Source organism: Hemiscyllium ocellatum, chromosome 1 (genome assembly GCF_020745735.1).
Source record: "Hemiscyllium ocellatum isolate sHemOce1 chromosome 1, sHemOce1.pat.X.cur, whole genome shotgun sequence".
Lineage (NCBI taxonomy): Eukaryota > Metazoa > Chordata > Chondrichthyes > Orectolobiformes > Hemiscylliidae > Hemiscyllium > Hemiscyllium ocellatum.
The window spans coordinates 165,039,258-165,060,446 of NC_083401.1; the positions used below are offsets into that span (position 1 = coordinate 165,039,258).

General features: G+C 42.6%; 1 long non-coding RNA gene across 1 annotated transcript; it reads left to right on the forward strand.

Annotated features, from left to right (window-relative positions):
- Positions 1 to 530: 530 nt before the first annotated feature.
- On the forward strand, positions 531 to 17,502 carry LOC132820728 (uncharacterized). The gene is made up of 4 exons (XR_009645234.1): positions 531 to 876; positions 8,344 to 8,435; positions 12,931 to 13,010; positions 14,331 to 17,502. It is a non-coding gene; the product is annotated as an uncharacterized LOC132820728 (long non-coding RNA).
- Positions 17,503 to 21,189: the final 3,687 nt, after the last annotated feature.

Sequence of the window (21,189 nt, forward strand, 5' to 3'; positions counted from 1 at the left end):
CGGGCGGGCCTCCCTCACACCCCCTCACCCCCACACCCACAGCCCGGGCTGTGTATAAACTTTCCCCGCTCCCCCCCCCTCACACTCTGTCTCTGTCTCTGTCTGTCTCACGCTGCCTGACTATCCTCACACCATGGTTTGTGATGGAGAGGGGGGGGGTGGGGGTGGGGACGGGAGAGGGCGGGGAAAGCTCTCCCCCCCCACCACCACAACCTCTGACGCCGCGCGCACGCGCTGCCCCCGAGGAGCCCTGCCGACTGTGTGCGCGCGCGCAGGCGGGCTCTCTTTCGCGAGCGCGCGCGGGCGGGCAGGCGGGCTCTCTTTCGCGAGCGCGCGCAGCCGAACGCTCCGCGCCTTCTGGTCGCTTCCACTGAAGTTCAGCTCGCGAGACGGAGGGGAGGGGGTGGGGGGGTTGAGGGGGTGTGGCGTTGAGGGGAGGTAGCCCCGCCCCCCTCTCTCTCCCTCTCCACACGGGGGCGGCGCGGAGAAATGACGTCAGCGCGGTCGCTGGCCCTTCTGCGTCAGAGAGGGGAGGCGGCAGACAGACGGACGCTGCAGTTGCCGCTGATGGCGGAGAGTGAGCCTGTCATCGCGAGTGGCCGCTACTGTTTCTGTCAAGTTCAACCCCCCCCCCCCCCGGCCGGGTAATCCACACAAACCACAAATAAGTAACTCGGATTGAGCTCCTGTTTCCATCGCTCTCCCTGCCAACGGAAATCCGCCGGTTAGACGAGAAGGTGTGGGCTGTTTGTCTCCGAGGGTGAGGGTGAGGGTGAGGGTGAGGGTGTCCTCAGGACCTCATCCCCAGCAGGAGGACATTTCACATAATGGAAGAGGTTTAAACTCCTGTGTGAGAGACAGACCCTGAAGCTAACGGTAAGAAAGCTCGCTTTATGTTCACTTTGGAGGAGCCGGGGTTGGCCTGGGGGGGACAAAGTTAAAAACCACACAACGCCAGGTTATAGTCAGAGCTGAAAATGTGTTGCTGGAAAAGCGCAGCAGGTCAGGCAGCATCCAAGGAGCAGGAGAATTCAGGATTCCTGAAGAAGGGCTCATGCCCGAAACGTCGATTCTCCTGCTCCTTGGATGCTGCCTGACCCGCTGCGCTTTTCCAGAAACACATTTCAGCACTGATAGAACATAGAAAAATACAGCGCAGTACAGGCCCTTCGGCCCTCGATGTTGCACCGACCGAAGCCTACCTAACCATCCAATGCCCGCTTAAATGACCATAAAGAGGGAGAGTCCACCACTGCTACTGGCAGGGCATTCCATGAACTCACAACCCGCTGAGTAAAGAATCTACCCCTAACTTCTGTCCTATACCTACCACCCCTTAATTTAAAGCTGTGTCCCCTAGTAACAGCTGACTCCATTAGCGGTAAAAGGTTCTCATGGTCAACCCTATCTAAACCCCTAATCATCATGTACACCTCTGTCAAATCTCCCCTAAACCTTCTTTTCTCCAATGAGAACAGCCCCAAGTGCCTCAGCCTTTCCTCATACAATCTTCCTACCATGCCAGGCAACATCCTGGTAAACCTCCTCTGCACTCATTCCAATGCCTCCACATCCTTCCTATAGTATCTCCTGCATCTGCAGACCTCACTTTCTCCTACCAGGTTATAGTCCAACAGGTTTAATTGGAAGCACTAGCTTTCAGAGCGCTGCTCCTTCATCAGGTGGTTGTGGAGAATAAGATCATAAAACATGTAATTTACAGCAAAAGTTTACAGTGAGATGTAACTGAAATTATATATTGAAAAATACCTTGATTGTTTGTTAAGTCTCTCATCTGTTAGATTGACCGTGTTAGTTTCACATCTTTCATATATGAGTCCTTTGTTGACTGTTAAATAAAGATTTGGATTTACATATGAAAGAACTGAAATCAACATGGTCATTACAATCTTATACTCCACTTTACGGGCGGCACGGTGGCACAGTGGTTAGCACTGCTGCCTCACAGCGCCTGTAGACCCGGGTTCAATTCCCGACTCAGGCGACTGACTGTGTGGAGTTTGCACGTTCTCCCCGTGTCTGCGTGGGTTTCCTCCGGGTGCTCCGGTTTCCTCCCACAGTCCAAAGCTGTGCGGGTCAGGTGAATTGGCCAAGCTAAATTGCCCGTAGTGTTAGGTAAGGGGTAAATGTAGGGGTATAGGTGGGTTGCGCTTCGGCGGGTTGGTGTGGACTTGTTGGGCCGAAGGGCCTGTTTCCACACTGTAAGTCTAATCTAGTCTAATCCAAAAAAAAACCATTTGATGAAGGAGCAGCGCTCTGAAAGCTGGTGCTTCCAGATAAACCTGTTAGACTATAACCTGGTGTTGTGTGATTTTTAGCATTCTAAAATATGACAGATTTAATAGACAATCCAGGTCTTTTTCAATATATGATTTCAATAGCGTCACACTGTAAACCTTTGCTATAATTTCTGTGTCCTACGATCGTATACTCCAGAACCACCTGATGAAGAAGCAACGCTCTGAAAGCTCGTGCTTCCAAATAAACCTGTTGGAATTTAACCTGGTGTTGTGTGATTTCTACCTTTGTACACTCCACTCTACGCCAACTCCTCCAAATCATTAATTAAAGAAGCTTCGTGAAAAAGTGGAAATAACTTACAGTGGTATCACGATGAATGAGATTCATTTGACATGAAATTCAGTTTATGTTACAGCTGTCAGCCATTCTCACCAGGAAAAAAAAACAAATCCAATTGAACCAAAAACAGAAATTGCTGGAAAAGCTCAGCAGATCTGGCAGCATCTGTGAAGAGAAATCAATTAGCATTTTGGGTCTAGTGCACCTTCCTTCAGTTCTGACTAAGGGTCATCGGATCTGAAATATCAGCTTTGATTTCTCTGCACAGATGCTGCCAGACCTGATGAGTTTTTTTTTCCCTGCATTTTCTGTTTTTGTTTCTGATTTGCTACACCTTTTATTTCGGTTTTTTAGTCCAACAGAGTGATGCCTGTGGTTGATATTGCACACTGGTAGCTCTGGATTATCTGAGTTTGCATAAATTTATCATTGTGCCAGAGAATCAAAGTGGAGTTAGGCCACACAAAATTGTACTTCCAAATAAACCTGTTGGCCTATGAACTGGTGTCGTGTGATTTATAAAAGCAATAAGCAGAGCCCTTCAAACCTGCTACAAGATTCAATGAGATCATTGCTGATCTACTCAACACCATTTTCATGCATCATTCCCAAATCCTTTGACTTTTTCATACTTAAAATCCATGAATCTTAGACTTGAACAGAGTCAATAACCGAGCGTCCATGTTCTGGGGCAGAGAATTTAAAGGATTAATTCTCTTATTATTAATACTTATTATGAGGATATAGGCATAGTATATTTAATCTTTTCTCAAAAAATAATCCCTCCATCCCAGGAATTAGTGTGGTGAACTTTCATTGCATTTCTTCTCTGGCAAGTACATTTTTCCTTAAGTAAGAAGACTAAATCTGCACACAATACTCCATTTGGTCTCACCAAGACTCTACATAATTGTAGTAAGAACATTTTTAATCCTGTACTCAAGGTGAATTTCATGCAGCAAATGGAGAATGTAGAGTTAGGTGAGCAAAAAGGGGATCTCACAAAGGAATGTGGGATTCCATCATTAGGTTTGTCCATCATTGGGTTTGAAATACAGCACAAACATCTTGAAACAGTTCAACAAACAGGCATTCTCTCAATCACAGAAGAGGGTGAGAACAGCTACCTATCCTGACATTGAAGAATCTGGACTAATGTATTTCTAGGCAGCCCAAGCAGACAATGATCCCTTCCCCAGTCCAATCCTGTAGGAAATGGAGTTAGTCTCGCAAAGAAGCTGAGCCAATGGCACTAATTGATATTGTCTTATTCAAAACAAGTTGCGGCATTTTCTTTCACATGATAAGCAGTGGGAATGCAGCGGTGACCAATAATTGAATCTAAAATAGTGTTTACCACGTCTTGAACGAGGATGCAGCAAGAAACATTTTTATCACAAATGAAACTAGATTGTTTACCTTATTTTGACAAGTCTCTGATGCTAAAAGTGAAACACGTGGAAAGCAGAACAAAGAACACATCATTGTTACGGTCAAAATCAACGTAAATGACACCAAAAAGCTGCCACTTCATGTGAAAGAAAAGGCCATGTTGCTTCACAGATGTCAAGACACTATCTAGGCAAAATCATCAAGGTGACCCCCAACATTTTCGAACTGTGGATTGGGTAAGTAGACAAAATGTATAAACAGAAAGAAGATTACCATAATTACAGATAACTGCCTTGCACAGCTTGATACCACTGGCCTCAAGAGCATCAAGCTGATGTCCATGCCTCCCAAACCCATGGCCAACTTTCATGCAGTTTATCTGGGGATGGCTGCTGACAGCTACTCATTTCTCGGATTCTTGAGGCCATCGGTAAGAAGTAGTACAATCCAACCTTCAAGAGGCCACATTCATGATACAGACATGCAAGATGGTGAAGATTGCCAATTGCTTGCACAGTGCTGGGTTCTATTACAATCAGACCCATGAGGAGATTCCTCAATTTGACACTGATACCCCAAAATATGAGTAAGTGATAAAGTGGCCCTCCTTTATTTACCCAATCCCCTCGGTTAGTTGCAATTTAACTTAAAAGGTGTCCTTTCTCTTATTTATACCTTTCTCTCAGAATTTATGCTTTAAAATGGAGCTAATTCAGCCAGCTTTATTGAATTAACAAAGGGCGAGTTTATTAATTACTAAAGAAGAACTGGTAATGGAACCCACTGATACACATTCTGGAAAAGAAAGTTGAGTCCAAAAAGATAAAAATTTTTACAAATGTGTATCAGTCTATGAAGTGTTCATGAAGACCAGTTAATTGAATATTGCAGCAGTTGCACTGAAGGTTATTGATTGTATTGATAGAGTCATAGAGATGTACAGCATGGAAACAGACCCTTCTGTCCAACCCGTCCATGCCGACCAGATATCCCAACCCAATCTAGTCCCACCTGCCAGCACCCGGCCCATATCCCTCCAAACCCTTCCTATTCATATACCCATCCAAATGCCTCTTAAATGTTGCAATTGTACCAGCCTCCATCACTTCCTCAGGCAGCTCATTCCATATGCGTACCACCCCTCTGTGTGAAAATGTTGCTCCTTAGGTCTCTTTTATATCTTTCCCCTCTCACCCTAAACCTATGCCCTCTTGTTCTGGATTCCTGACCCCAGGGAAAAGACTTTGCCTATTTATCCTATCCATGCCCCTCATAATTTTGTAAACCTCAATAAGGTCATCCCTCAGCCTCCGATGCTCCAGGGAAAACAACCCCAGCCTGTTCAGTCTCTCCCTCCAACCCTGGCAACATCCTTGTAAATCTTTTCTGAATCCTTTCAAGTTTCACAACATCTTTCCAATAGGAAGGAGACCAGAATTGCATGCAATATTCCAACAGTGGCCTAACCAATGTCCTGTACAGCTGCAATATGACCTCCCGACTCCTGTACTCAATGCTCTGACCAATAAAGGAAAGCATACCAAATGCCGCCTTCTCTATCCTATTTGCCTGCGACTCCACTTTCAAGGAGCTATGAACCTGCACTCCAAGGTCTCATTGTTCAGGAACACTCCCTAGGACCTGACCATTAAGTGTATAAGTCTTGCTAAGATTTGCTTTCCCAAAATGCAGCACCTCGCATTTATTTGAATTAAACTCCATCTGTCACTTCTCAGCCCATTGGCCCATCTGGTCAAGATCCTGTTGAAATCTGAGGTAACCCTCTTCGCTGTCCACTACACCTCCAATTTTGGTGTTATCTGCAACCTTACTAACTGTACCTCTGATGCTCGCATCCAAATCATTTATGTAAATGACAAAAAGTAGAGGCCCCAGGACCGATCCTTGTGGCACTCCACTGGTCACAGGCCTCCAGTCTGAAAAACAACCTTCCACCACCACCCTCTGTCTTCTACCTTTGAGCCAGTTCTGTATCCAAATGGCTAGTTCTCCCTGTATTCCATGAGATCTAACCTTGCTAATCAGTCTCTCATGGGGAACCTTGTCATGTGCCTCACTGAAGTCCATATAGATGCTCTGCCCTCATCAATCTTCTTTGTTACTTCTTCAAAAAAGACAATCAAGTTTGTGAGACATGATTTCTCACGCACAAAGCCATGTTGACTATCCTAAATCAGTTCTTGCCTTTCCAAATACATGTACATCCTGTCCCTCAGGATTCCCTCCAACAACTTGCCCACCACCGAGGTCAGGCTCATTGGTCTATAGTTCCCTGGCTTGTCTTTACCGCCCTTCTTAAACAGTGGCACCACGTTTGCCAACCTCCAGTCTTCCAGCACCTCAACTGTGACTATCGATGATACAAATATCTCAGCAAGAGGCCCAGCAATCACTTCTCTAGCTTCCCACAGAGTTCTCAGGTACACTTGATCAGGTCCTGGGGATTTATCCACTTTTAACCGTTTCAAGACATCCAGCACTTCCTCCTCTGTAATCTGGACATTTTGCAAGATGTCACCATCTATTTCCCTACAGTCTATTTCTTCCATATCCTTTTCCACAGTAAATACTGATGCAAAATATTCATTTAGTATCTCCCCCATTTTCTGTGGCACCACACAAAGGCCACCTTGCTGAACTTTCAGGGGCCCTATTCTTTCCCTCGTTACCCTTTTGTCCATAATATATTTGTAAAACCCCTTTGGATTCTCCTTAATTCTATTTGTCTAAGCTATCTCATGTCCCCGTTTTGCCCTCCTGATTTCCCTCTTAAGTATACTTCTACTCTCTTTATACTCTTCTAAGGATTCACTCGATCTATCCTGTCTATACCTGACATATGCTTCCTTCTTTTTCTTAACCAAACCCTCCATTTCTTTAGTCATCCAGCATTCCCTATACCTACCAGCCTTCCCTTTCACCCTGACAGGAATATACTTTCTCTGATTCTTGTTATCTCATTTCTGAAGGCTTCCCATTTTTCAGTTGTCCCTTTACCTGCGAACATCTGCCTCCAATCAGCTTTTGAAAGTTCTTGCCTAATACCGTAAAAATTGGCCTTTCTCCAATTTAGAACTTCAACTTTTAGATCTGGTCTATCCTTTTCAATCACTATTTTAAAACGAATAGAATTATGGTCGCTGGCCCCAAAATGCTCCCCCACTGACACCTCAGTCACCTGCCCTGCCTTATTTCCCAAGAGTAGGTCAAGTTTTGCACCTTCTGTAGTAGGTACATCCACATACTGAATCAGAAAAATGTCTTGTACACACTTCCTCTCCATCTAACCCTTTAACACTATGGCAGTCCCAGTCGATTTTTGGAAAGTTAAAATCCCCGACCATAATTACTCTATTATTCCTACAGGTAGCTGAGATCTCCTTACAAATTTGTTTCTCAATTTCCCTCTGACTATTGGGGGGTCTGTAATACAATCCCAAAATCACCTCATCACCTAAAAAAATCTCCAAAAAAGGAGCAGCTCTTACAGCCAGAAATCTTTCCTGTCCTCCATCTTGGATTACCCAGTTGATGTTGATAGGTGAAGTTGGTTTTCTTAGTTTTGTGGATTGGTTGAAATCCTTTAGTTCTGATTGACCATGATCGGATTCCATCATTCAGGACAAGTAAGTGTCCTTTGTTATGAGCATAGAAAATTATAGTAAAACTCAGCAGATCTGGATACATCTCCACAAATGCTGCCAGTCCTGCTGAGTTTTTCCAACGTTTTCATGTTTGTTTCAGATTTCCAGCATTTGTAGTGTTTTGCTTTTATTTGAATATCCTTTGTTGATGTTTTCTTTTTAACAGGTTTGCAGTTCTCAGAAGTGAGAGAGGCTCTTTATCTGTGTCACAGGGGTAACTAGGGGATAGTTCTCCAACTGTGTACTTAACAGCATGCCAGTACTGGAACCCAAGCTGGTATATATGTGAACATTTTGTCCCAAGAGTTGAAACTGGCTTTTTAACCTCAATCCTTAAGTATTCATGAAATGGAGAAACATAAAATGTGTCTGCAGTTTGTGGACATCATCCACAGAGGGTTACCTCAGATCATAGTTCAGTGTGTTTGATGTTTCATTGATGCTGTGCATGTTATTTTCCATCAGTTTCTCACTCTAGACTTATATCTGCAGTTAATTTTGACTGTATCAGCCCTCATTAAAAAAAAACACACATCTTGGAATTACAAGTCAAGAATGTCAACCAAACTTCAGCTTTTTGATCCACAGTCATGACAAATGGGCTACAGCTGCACAAAACACCAAGAAAAAGGAGCAGGATGAAGTTAATCAACCCAATAATGAGATTGTTTTTGCTGTCCTGCAGGTTGCCAGAATGGGCATCCCTACAGAAACTAACATGGAATGTCAGCAAAGGTCCTTGTCACAGTACACTGCATAAAAGAATTAACAGATGAGGTAATCATAGTTGCAGTGTGTTCTTCAACTGAGGAGACCAATTAGCTTGAAGAGTTTGATGAACAGCACCCGACTTACTATGTGCCTATTTCCCTAGCTGAAGTCACAAAGACTCCGCGAAGGTCTGGGATTTTGCATTCTAGCCTAAAGAAACAGAAAGCATATTTGATTGAGTGACCATAAAAGATAGAATTTAACATTCAGTTTGAGCATCCTAGGTTCAAATAATAGTGCTAAACTTAAACAAGGGTAATTACATGGGGCTTTCTGCATAGTTGGCTGAGATAGACAAGAGGCATTTAACACAAAAGATGGTTAAGGGACAATGGCAGATATCTATGGAGATAGTTCATACTCAATACAAAGATACATCCCAGTAAGGAAGAGGATTTTTAGGAGAGGGATAAACTAACCATGATTAACCAAGCAAGTTAAGGATAACATCAGTTTGAAAGAGAAACATACAATGTGGCAAAGATTAATGGTAAACTAGAGGATTGGGAATTTTTTTGAAAAGTCAACATAAGATGACCAAACAAAAAGTGACAAAATATACTATGAGGGTAAGCTGGCAGATTTTGGACAGTGAGGAGGGCTGTTGTCAGCTGCAAAGGGACTTAGATATGATGCAGAGCTGGGCTGAGGAGTGGTAGATGGAGTTCAACCCTGCCAAGTATGAGGTTGTCCATTTTGGAAGAACAAATAAGAATGCGGAATACAGGGTTAACGGTAGGGTTCTTAGTCAGGTGGAGGAACAGAGGGATCTTGGGGTCTATATACATAGATCTTTGAAAGTTGCCACTCAGGTGGATAGAGCTTGTAAGAAGGCCTATGGTGTATTAGCGTTCATTAGCAGAGGGATTGAATTCAAGAGTCGTGAAGTGATGTTGCAGCTGTACAAGATTTTGGTTAGGCCACATTTGGAGTACTGTGTGCAGTTCTGGTCGCCTCACTTTAGGAAAGATGTGGAAGCTTTGGATAGGATGCAGAGGAGATTTACCAGAATGTTGCCTGGAATGGAGAATAGGTCGTACGAGGATAGGTTGAGAGTTCTCGGCCTTTTCTCATTGGAACGGCGAAGGATGAGGGGTGACTTGATAGAGGTTTATAAGATGATCAGAGGAATAGATAGAGTAGACAGTCAGAAACTTTTTCCCCGGGTACAACAGAGTGTTACAAGAGGACATAAATTTAAGGTGAAGGGTGGAAGGTGTAGGGGAGATGTCAGGGGTGGGTTCTTTACCCAGAGAGTGGTGGGGACATGGAATACGCTGCCCCTGGGAGTGGTAGAGTCAGAATCATTGGCGACCTTTAAGCGGCAATTGGATAGGTACATGGATGGGTGCTTAATCTAGGATAGATGTTCGGCACAACATCATGGGCCGAAGGGCCTGTTCTGTGCTGTATTGTTCTATGTTCTAAAGTGGTGAGTGCCTGGAATGCAATGCCAGTGTAGGTGGTGGAAGCAGGCAGATATAGTGTATTTGAGAGACATATGAACAGGAAGAAACCATAGGGATAGAAGCCACATGGGCAATAAGTAGTGGGTATAAGTAAGGATTAGGCATCAGTGCAGGCTTGGTGAGCCAGAAGCCTGTTCCTGTGCTGTATTGTATTGTAATGTAGAAATGAACTGTAAGAGTTACTTTAAATATATAAAAGGGGAGAGAGGCTAAAGTGAACATAGCACCGTTAAGAGAAATACGCTGGGGAAATAATAATGGGGAATCAGGAAAAGCAGAGGAGTTGGCTAAATAGTTTGCATCATTAGATTAGATTAGATTACTTACAGTGTGGAAACAGGCCCTTCGGCCCAACAAGTCCACACCGACCCGCCGAAGCGCAACCCACCCATACCCCTACATTTACCCCTTACCTAACACTACGGGCAATTTAGCATGGCCAATTCACCTGACTCGCACATCTTTGGACTGTGGGAGGAAACCGGAGCACCCGGAGGAAACCCACGCAGACACGGGGAGAACGTGCAAACTCCACACAGTCAGTCGCCTGATTCGGGAATTGAACCCGGGTCGCTGGTGCTGTGAGGCAGCAGTGCTAACCACTGTGCCACCGTGCCGCCCATAGCTGAAGAATAAAAAGAATAATAGTATCCCAAAAGTGCTAAACAATGGGCTACATTAGGGAGGAACTGAATACAGAGTAGAATTAAAATCCCTATAGTATGGGAAACAGACCCTACAGCCCAACAAGCCCACTCCGACCCTCTGAAGAGTAATCCACCCAGACCCATTCCCCCACCTTATATTTACCCTGACTAATGCACCTACCTTACACATCCCTGACCACTGTGGGCAATTTAGCACGGCCAATTCACCTGACCTACATATCTTTGGATTGTGGGAGGAATCCGGAGCACCGAGAGGAAACGGGGAGAATGTGCAAACTCCACACAGTCGCCCGGGGCCAAAATCGAACCTGGGTCCCTGGCACTGTGAGGCAGCAGTGTTAACCACTGAAAAGCACAGAGAATAATGCATTTGGGAAACTAATGGAGTTAGTACCCCTTAGACCTAATGGATTGGATTCAAGAATTTTAAATGAAGTAGCTGCAGAGATTGTATATGCACTGACAGTAATATTCAACAATCCTTAGACTCTGGAAAAGTCCAATGTAACACCCATATTCAAAAAGGGAGGGAGACAAAAACACTGGGTTGGCAGGAATAGGGAACCCTGGATGACAAGAGATATTGAGGCTATGACCAGATAAAAAAGGAGGCGTGGCTCAGGTACAGGCAGCTGCGACCAAGGGAATCCCTGGAGGTATGCAAGTAATACAGCAGTTTACTGAAAAAGGAAATCAGGAGGGCATAAAGGGGGGCACAAGACAGCCTTGGCCGAGAAGATTAGGGTGAATCCAAAGAGGTTCTTTAAGAAAGAAAAGAATAACTAGAGAGAAAATAGGGCCCATGAAGGACTGAAGTGGACATGTATATATAGAACCACAGGGATATGGGTGAGGTTCTCTGATTATTTCCTCTCTGTGTTTATCATGGAGAAAGACATGAAGACTTGGGAACACGGGGAGGTTAGTGAGGATGTCTTGGGGACAGTCCATGTCACAGAAGAGGAGGTGTTGAATGTATTAGAATGTATGAAGGTGGATAAATCTGGTCCTGACCACATATATCCAAGAACACTGCAAGAAGCCAGAGAAGAAATTGCGGGAGCCCTAGTTGATATTTTTGCATCATCGTTAGTCATGGATGTGGTCCCGGAAGACTGGAGAGTAACGAACGTTGTGCCATTATTCAAGAAGAGCTGCAAAGGATAAGATGTACATGCATTTGGAAATACAGGGTTTGATTAGGATTAGAGCTGAAAATGTGTTGCTGGTTAAAGCACAGCAGGTTAGGCAGCATCCAAGGAACAGGAAATTCGACGTTTCGGGCCAGAGCCCTTCATCAGGATTAGGATTAGTCAGTATGGCTTTGTGAGTGAGAAAGCATGCTTCATAAATTTGTTAGAGTTCTTTGACAAAGTGACCAGGAAAGTTGACGAAAGTAGGACGGTAGACATAATCTATATGGATTTCACTAAGGTCTTTGACAAGGCTCCACACGGTAGTGTTGCTTAATTTAAAACCAGCAACACAGAAAAGATTTATTCCGTGCAGTAATGTGTAAAAATTTGAGTGGCCAAGAATGATTTAAGGTAAAAGTTAACAACTTTATTTCTTAAAGTATAACAGAAAATAATTAGCTAACAACTATTTACAAGTCCTTAGTCTAAGCTATCTTTTACCTTCCCTTCTATAATACTAGTCCAATAAAACCCCCGATTACAATTTACAAAACAACACTTCTTATCTCAAAATCAGGCAGCTTTTGTATTTCAGTCTTCTTCTTGGAGATGCTGCTTCACACGTTACTGATTGATAAAGATTCCTTTTAAGAGAGCTATTTTCTGGGTGCAGATGTCTTTGGCGAGGCAGTTCTCCTCTCAACTGTTCAATTTTCCCTGGTCTTATACCCCCAAAAGCATTGGGTTGTGTCATGGGCTTTCAAGATTGTCAATAAACTCTATTCAAACTTGATTGGAGTGGTATTTTTTCAGGGTATAATTTAAATTGATTTGCCTAATTTGAATCTGTTTTGTCATTTCTAGGCAATCAGCTAATCAAGTTGTTTCACCAACATGTTACATTGTTTTTCAAAACACTTGGTTCTGTCAGGTAGTTCTGTTGCTTTTAACTCTCTTAAAGGTACAGTACACCCATATCTTCGTAACAGTAGGCGTGCTGAAAGGTTAGATCGTATAGAATCCAGAGAGAGCTGTCAAATTGGATACAACATTGGCTTGATGGTAGGAAGCAGAGGGTAATAGTGAAGGATGCTTGTCAGACTGGAGGCCTGTGACTAGTTGAGTGCTAGTGATTTTCGAGAAGATTTGTAACTCAGGCTGATGATACATATGTAAGTTAACTCGCATAGCTAAAAGGTGTTTTTCTGATGTTTTATCACCATACTAGGTAACATCATCAGTGAGAGTTTCTGGTGAAGTGCTGGTGGTGTGTCCTGGCTCTCTACTTATAGGTCTTGGTTCCTTAAGGTGGGTGATGTCATTTCCAGTTTTCTTTTCAAGGGATGGTAGATAGGATCTAAATCAATGTGTTTATTGATGGAGTTCTGGTTAGAATGCCTTGCCTCTAAGAATTCCCGTGCGTGTCTTTGTTTCGCCTGTCCGAGGGTGTGTGTGTTGTCCCTGTCAAAGTGGTGTCCGATAAAATTCACGATTACAATTTGCAAAACAAAACGTCTTATCTCAAAATCAGGCAGCTTTCATTCTTCCTGGTATTTTGGTCTTCTTGGGCATTCTGCTTCACACGTTACTGATCGATAAAGGTACCTTTTAAGAGAGCTGTTTTCTGGGCAGGGTGCAGATGTCATTAGCTTGGGAGCTCTCCTCCTATCTGATCAATTTTTCCCAGTCTTTTACCCCAAAGCATCAGATTGTGTCATTGGCTTTTACGATGGTCAATATACTAAATTCAAACTGGATTGGAGTTTGGTATATTTTTGGGGTATAATTTAAACTGATTGGCCTAATTTGAATCTGTTCTGTCGTTTCCAGGCAACCAGCTAATCAAGTTGTTCCACCAAATGCTACATTATATATTTTTTAAGAACACTTGGTTCTGTCAGGTAGTTCTGTTGCTTTTAACTCTCTTAAAGGTACAGTACACACACATCTTCATAATACCTCCCCCTTAAGAAAAAAATGAACGATCATAATGACAAGATGGCTTCGTTTTTTTTTCTCTACTTTTTAAACACATTACCCTAACATACAGATAACATTAATATAAGTTCACCTTAAATTCTTTCCATATACGTGTATAGATATAACATTAAATAAAGACAAATCTCATCTAAACTCTTGAAGTAAAATCCACGAGAACGCATCTGTGATTACATTCTTCCAACCCGCACCATGTATAATTTTTAAATTAAAAGTCTGTAACATAAGAATCCAACAAAATAGTCTCATATTCTTGTCTTTAAAGCGTTCTAAGAATGTAAGAGAATTATGATCCATGTACACAACCGTCTCTGTCACACTGTTGGTGACATCCACATTAACATGTTGTAAGGCCAATGCCAAACTCTATAGTTCCTTTTCAGTTGTGGAGTATTTCCTTTAATGAGTGTTGGATCTTTCTCGAAAAGCAACCAACTGGTAGTTCAATCCCATCCTCCTTTTCCTGGAGGAATACAGCTCCAACTTCAGTGTCACTCGCCTCGATGACAACTTTAAAAGGTTTTGAAAAGTTTGGTTTAGCTAAAACTGTTTTGGTGGTTAATTTTGCTTTCAGATGGTTGAATGCCCCCGGCATGGTTCTGTCCACCGAAATTTTGTGTTCTTCTTCAGCAAATCAGGTAACAGTGCCACTACACCGCTGATGTTGGGAACAAACTTCCAATAGAACCCGCTGAGTCCGAAGAATCGAAGCACCTCTTTCTTCAAGGTTGGTCGTGACAATTCCTCGATGGCCTTCGTCTTTGCGTTCCGTGGGGTCAACCTTCCATGACCGATGTTACGTCCCAAATACGTCATCTCTGCTTTCGTGAATTCTGTTTTATTTATGTTTGTCACCAGTTTTGTTTCTCGTTCAAAGAGCTCTGCTAACTGTACCATGTGATCTTTCCAGGACTTACTAAAGATCACTGCATCATCCAAATAGACTGCACGGTTCGTTAACCCAGCCACAACTCTGTTCATGAGTCTTTGGAATGTGGCGGGCGCGTTCTTCATTCCAAAACACATTACGTTAAACTGAAACAGCCCATGTGGGGTTACAAACGCAGACATTTCTTTCACCATCTCTGAGATAGGTACTTGTCAGTAATCATGCATTAAGTCCCAACTTGGTGATATAACTGGCTTGTCCGACTTTCTCAATACAGTCCTCCAATCTAGGAATTGGATATGAGCCTGATCTTGTAACAGCGTTGACCTTCCGATAATCCACACAGAATGGTTGAGACCCATCCGGTTTAGGAACTAAGACAATAGGTGAACTCCACTTGCTGTGGTTTGGTTCGATGATGTCTTTGTTGAGCATGGCCTCCACCTCCATCTGAACCTGTCTGGCTTTGAGAGGATTAAGCCAATAGGGGTGTTGTTTTATCGGAGCAGTATTCCCTATGTTTACTTTATGTACAAAAGCATTAGTCCTCCCCATCTGATATTTGTCCTTATAATGCAGTAACAAATCCTTCAACTGTGTTCTACGTGGCTGAGACAGATAACTTACTAATCTATCCCACTCTACGAAGATTTCTTCATTATTTAATCTATTTTGAAGTGCATCAAAATCCACATCATTTGGATTGGATTCCTCACTCTGCAGGGCAGTCACCAACACCTGTTTCTCTAGTTCTTTCTCTTTAGTATAATATGGTTTCAACATGTTCACATGACATACTCAATACTTTCTTTTTCTATCGAGCACCTTTACTAGATAGTTCACCTGACTCAACGTTTTCTCAATTTGAAGGGATGTCCTATCACAACCAGTACTAACATGTTATCCCCTCAGGAAAACATCCAAGTCTCAGAGATGTTATTTGCCACCTGCTTCATTCTACACTGTAGATGCTGTTTAGCTAACTCACCTACTCTGCTTAATCTCTCCCTCACCTCTGATACATAATCTAAGTGTGAGATCTCAGACTTTGGTCCTGTCAATTTTTCTTTAATTAGTTTCAAAGGGCCTCTCACTTTATGACCGAATATTAACTCAAAGGGAGTGAACTGAATAGATTCATTTGGGTCATCTCTCACGGCAAACAATATGAATGAGATACCTTTATCCCAATCTTAAGGGTAATCCTGACAGTATGCTCTCAACATGGTCTTCAAGGTCTGATGCCAACGTTCTAAAGTTCCCTGGGATTCAGAATGATATACACTGGATTTAAAGTACTGTCTACCTAAGCTATCCATAACCTCCTTAAACAGCCCAGCCTTGGTCTGACTGAATCTCTCTGGGTAGCCCATACCGTGTGAAGAAAGCTACTAACTCCATTACCCTTTTGCCTTGAAACTCCGTAATGGAATTGCCTCCGGAAATCTGGTAGACACATCCATTATGGTTAACAAGTACTGGTTCCCACTTGTGGTTCTCGGGAGGAGACTTACACAATCAGTTATAACCCGCGTGAAAAGTTCTTCAAATGTGGGAATTGGCAACAAAGGGGCTGGTTTTATTCCTGTCTGTGGCTTACCCACCATTTGGTATGTAGGGCATGTTCAGCAAAAGTTAACCACATCTTGTGCATTCCAGGCCAATTAAAATGTTTTTGTTCCTTAGCCTGAGTCTGTTGTACCCCTAGGTGACCTCCTACAGATAGTTCACGTGCTACCTGTAACACTTCCTCCTGTCTGTATGCTACCGGCAACACAATCCTGTGCACTTTGGCCCATTTCTCCTCTGCACTATCCTGCTGTGGTCTCCATTTCTGTCTGAGGATTCTATCTTTCAGGTAATAACCCTCCGGAATATTCTCTGCCTCCTTTTCAGAGTACACCTCCACATATATATTTGTTATCGTCTTGTCTTGCTGTTGCAAGTCTCTTAGTCTTTCAGCAGTAAACACTTCTGTCTGACCCTCTGCCTGTTCGCTCTACACTTGGTTTCGTAGTATAGGATCTCCCTTTCTCCCAAATTCTATCCCTCAAGGGATGAAATTCTGGCCAGGAGCTTATCTTATACACCAGCATGTACTCATCTGCTAATTCTGCTGCCCTTCTCACTTCCTGAACTTTCTGTTACTCCATGTGAATTCTTACCATTTCTGGAAATGAGTTTTTATACTCCTCCAGCAGGATAATCTCTCTTAGCCTCAAATGTCCTAACTATTTTCACACCACATACCCATCTATCAAAATGACTATGTTTAATTCTTTCATAAATCCGACCTGGTTCCTTCGTTGTTTCTGAACCGCTGTCTATATGCTTCTGGTAAGCACTTAAATTCATGAATGCGTTTATTGATAGAGTTCTGGTTAGAATGCTATGCCTGTATGAATTCTCATGCTTGTCTTTGTTTCGCCTGTCCGAGTATATGTGTTGTTGTCCAGTCAAAGTGGTGAGCTTCTTTGTCTGGATGTATAGAAACTAGTGATATTGGGTGGTATCTTTTGGTGGCCAGTTGGTGTTCATGTATCCTGGTGGCAAGTGTCCTGCTAGTTTGTTTGATGTGATGTTTTTTCCAGTTCTTGCAAGGTATCTTGTAAATGATGTTAGTTTTGTTGGTGGTATCTAATAGATCCTTCAGGTTCGTTAGTCGTTGATTAAGTATATTGGTAAGTTTGTGGGCTACCATGATGCCAAGGGGTCTGAGTAGTCTGGAAGTAATTTCTGATATGTCTTTGATGTAAGGTAGTGTGGCTATAATTTTTGGTTGTGTTGTGTCTGCTTGTTTGGGTTTGTTTCTGAGGAATCGGCAGATTGTGTTTATTGGGTACCAGTTTTTCTTGAAAATGTTGTATAGATATTTTTCTTCAACTGTAAAAAAAACACAACATTGGACAAATAGCAGGAAACTTGCCATCAGGATACATGAACACCAACTGGCCACCAAAAGACATGACCCACTATCACTGGTTTCTATACATTCAGACAAAGAAGGACACTACTTTGACTGAGACAACGCACACATCCTCAGACAGGCGAAACAAAGACACGAATGAGAATTCTTAGAGGCATAGCATTCTAACCAGAACTCTAAACACATCGATTTAGATCCTATCTACCTTCCCTTGAAAAAAAGAACCAGAAAAGGCATAACCCACCTTAAGAAACCAAGACGTATAAATACAATCAGCACTTCACCAGAAACTCTCACTGGTGATGTTATCTAGTATGATGACGAAATGTCTGAAAACAAACCTTCAAGCTCAGCGAATTAACTTACATACTCACTAGTTGAGTGTCTCAGGGGTCGGTGCTGGGCCCATTACTGTTTGTTACCTCAGTCAATGATTTGGATAAAAATATACAAGGCATGATTAGTAAATTTGCTGATGACACTAAAATAGGTAGAATCATGAACAGTGAGGAAGGTTATAAGAAGTTGCAGCAGGACCTTGATCAACTGAGGAAGTGGGCTGAGAAATGGCAAATGAAGTTTAATATAGATAAGTGTGAGGTCTTGCGTTTTGGAAAGTCAACTCAAGGTAGGAATTCCATGGTGATTGGTAGGGCCTTAAGGAGTGTAGTGGAATAGAGGGATCTTGGAGTTCTGATTAACAGTTCTCTGAAAGTGGAGTTACAGATAGACAGGGCAATGAAGAAAGCTTTTGACATATTGGCCTTCATTAGTCAGCACATTGAGTATAGAAGTTGGGAAATTATGTTGCAGTTATACAGGACATTGGTAAGGCCACACTTGGAGTATTGTGTTCAGTTTTGGTCAGCTTGTTATAGGAAGGATGTTATTAAATGGGAAAGAATGCATAAGAAATTTACAAGGATGTTGCCTGGACTCAATGGTCTGAGTTATAGGAAGAGGTTGGACAAGCTAGGACTTTTATCTTCAGAGTGTAGGAGACTGAGAGGGGCCCTTATAGAGGTATCTAAGATCATTAGAAGATCGGATAGGGTGAATACACTCAGTTTTTTTTCTCAGGGATGGGGAATCGAGGACTAGAGGGCATCAGTTTAAGGTTAGAGGCAAAAGAATAAAAGGAAACCTGACAGGCAAGTTTTCTATATAGACAGTGGTATGCATGTGGAATGAGCTGAAATGGGGTTAGCGTGGATGAATATTTTTGGGTGGCATGGACCAGTTTGGGCCTACGGCCTGTCTCTGTGCTGTAGGACTCTATGATTCTGTGACATAGACTAGGAAAATGTTAGAATTTCTTATAAAGAATGTCATAGCACAGTATTTAGAAATACATAATAATAGTCAAGCAGAGTCAGCATGGCTTCATGAAGGGGAAATCTGACAATTTATTAGAGTTCTTTGAGGAGGTAACAAACAGTAATATTTCCAAAAGATGTTTGACAAGGTACCTCACATAAGCTGCACAACAGAATAAGACCCATGGTTTTGGCAACAGTAGGTTGGCATGGATACACGATTAACTAATAAAATCTGGGATAAAGAGGGCAGCCTATAACTAGTGAAATGCCACAAAGATCAATTTTGGCACCTCAATTAGTTACAATGTATATTAATGACTTAGCTGAGGGAAGTCAATGTGTTATTATCACATTTGCAGATGACACAAACTATGTGGGAGGGCAAGTAGTGCCGAGGACCCTAAGGGTCTGCAGCGGGATATAAACAATTGAGTGGGCAATAACTTGGCAGATGGAATATAATATGGGAAATCTGAGGTTCAGCACTATGACTTGGGGCAATAGTAGAGCTGAATATTATTTCAATGGAGAGAGGTGGAAAAAGGCTGCAGTACAGAAAGATTTGGTCCAAGTATATGAATTGCAAAAGCTAGCATCCAAGTTCCGGAGGTTATAGGGAAGATAACTGGACTGTTGGCCTTTATTTCAAATCAAATGAAGTATAAAAATACCAAAGTATTACTAAAACTACAGAAGGCAATAGTCAGACCACACATGGAACACTGTGTCCCCTTATCTAAAGAAAAATATCCCGGTAGTGGAAGGAGTCTACCAAAGTTTCATTGAGTTGATTCCAGGTACAAAGTGATTTTTCTTGTGAGGAGAGGTGGGATAGGTTGGGATTGTATCCATTGGCATTTAAAAGAACAAGAGGAGATTTTCTTGAAACATAAAATTCTTAGGGGCTCGTTATGGTAGATGTGGGAAAGGTTGTTTCCCTTTTGGGAGAGTCAATGACCAAGACAGCATAATCTCAAAGTAAGGGGTCACCTATTAAAACAAAGAGGTAGTGAATCTTTGGGATTCTTTACTTCAGAGTCTGTCAATGTTGGGCCATTAAGTACATTCATGGCTGAACTAGACAGATTCTTTTTCATTAAGAGAATCAAGGGCTTCGGGAATAACGCAGGGAAATTGAGGATTATCAGATCACCCATAGTCTCACTGAATGGCAAAGCAGATGTAATGGGCCAAATGACCTATTTCTGTTCTAAATCTTTGTTGCCTTACGGTCATTTCGCTACATTTACTATATGGCAGACAGTATCACATTCTTCCAAAGTCTGCAGATTAAATAAAAAATGATTGTGGCGTTCTTGCAGAGTTAACTTCCAGTCTTTTTCAATGCCTTTTATAAATTCAGGCCTTTGTAATTTGTGAATAAATTTAATAATTAAAAAAAGTATTTTCACACTTTTACTGCTTTAATGTGTTTTCATTTGTTATTTTTTTGGACATGGAGTGTGTTTGTTGATAAATCCAGTTACGTAAGAACCTCATCAGTTATGTCGAAGCTCTGCATAACTCAAATATTTTTTCAGTCCCCTGGAAATTCTACTCATGACATTTTTCTGTACAACGTATCACAACTGTTAGGAGGAAGAGCCTCTGAGCTTAACTTTCTTGGGACAAATAAAGTAAGGTTACAAACATGGGTAAAAGATACTCATGGGAGTAAGGACAAAGCAAACCTATGTATTAATGCAAAAAACATCAGGATGCTGCCATCAAGCTAAAAAGACATATTAGGCAGAAATGAGGACTGCAGATGTTGGAAACCAGAATTTAGATCAGAGTGGTGCTGGAAAAGCACAGCAGGTCAGGCATTCATCAGGAATGGAGGCGGGGGGGTGGGGCTGGGGAGAAGGTAGCAAAGAGTACAATAGGTGAATGGGGGTGGGGATGGAGGTGATAGGTCAGAGAGGAGGGTGGAGCGGATAGGTGGGAAGGGAGATTGGCAGGTAGGACAAGTCATGGGACGGGGCTGAGTTGGAAGGTTGGAACTGAGGTGAGGTGGGGGGAGGGAAATGAGGAAACTGGTGAAATTCACATTGATGCCCTGGGGTTGAAATGTTCCGAGGCAGAAGATGAGGTGTTCGTCCTCCAGGCATCGGGTGGTGAGGGAGCGGTGGTGAATGAGGCCCAGGACCTGCATGTTCTCAGCAGAGTGGGAGGGAGAGTTGAAATGTTGGGCCACAGGGCGGTGTGGTTAATTGGTGCGGGTGTCCCAGAGATGTTCCCTAAAGCACTCTGCTAGGAGGCGTCCAGTCTCCCCAGTGTAGAGGAGACCTTATCGGAAGCAACGGATACAATAAATGATATTAGTAGATGTGCAGGTTAAACTTTGATGGATGT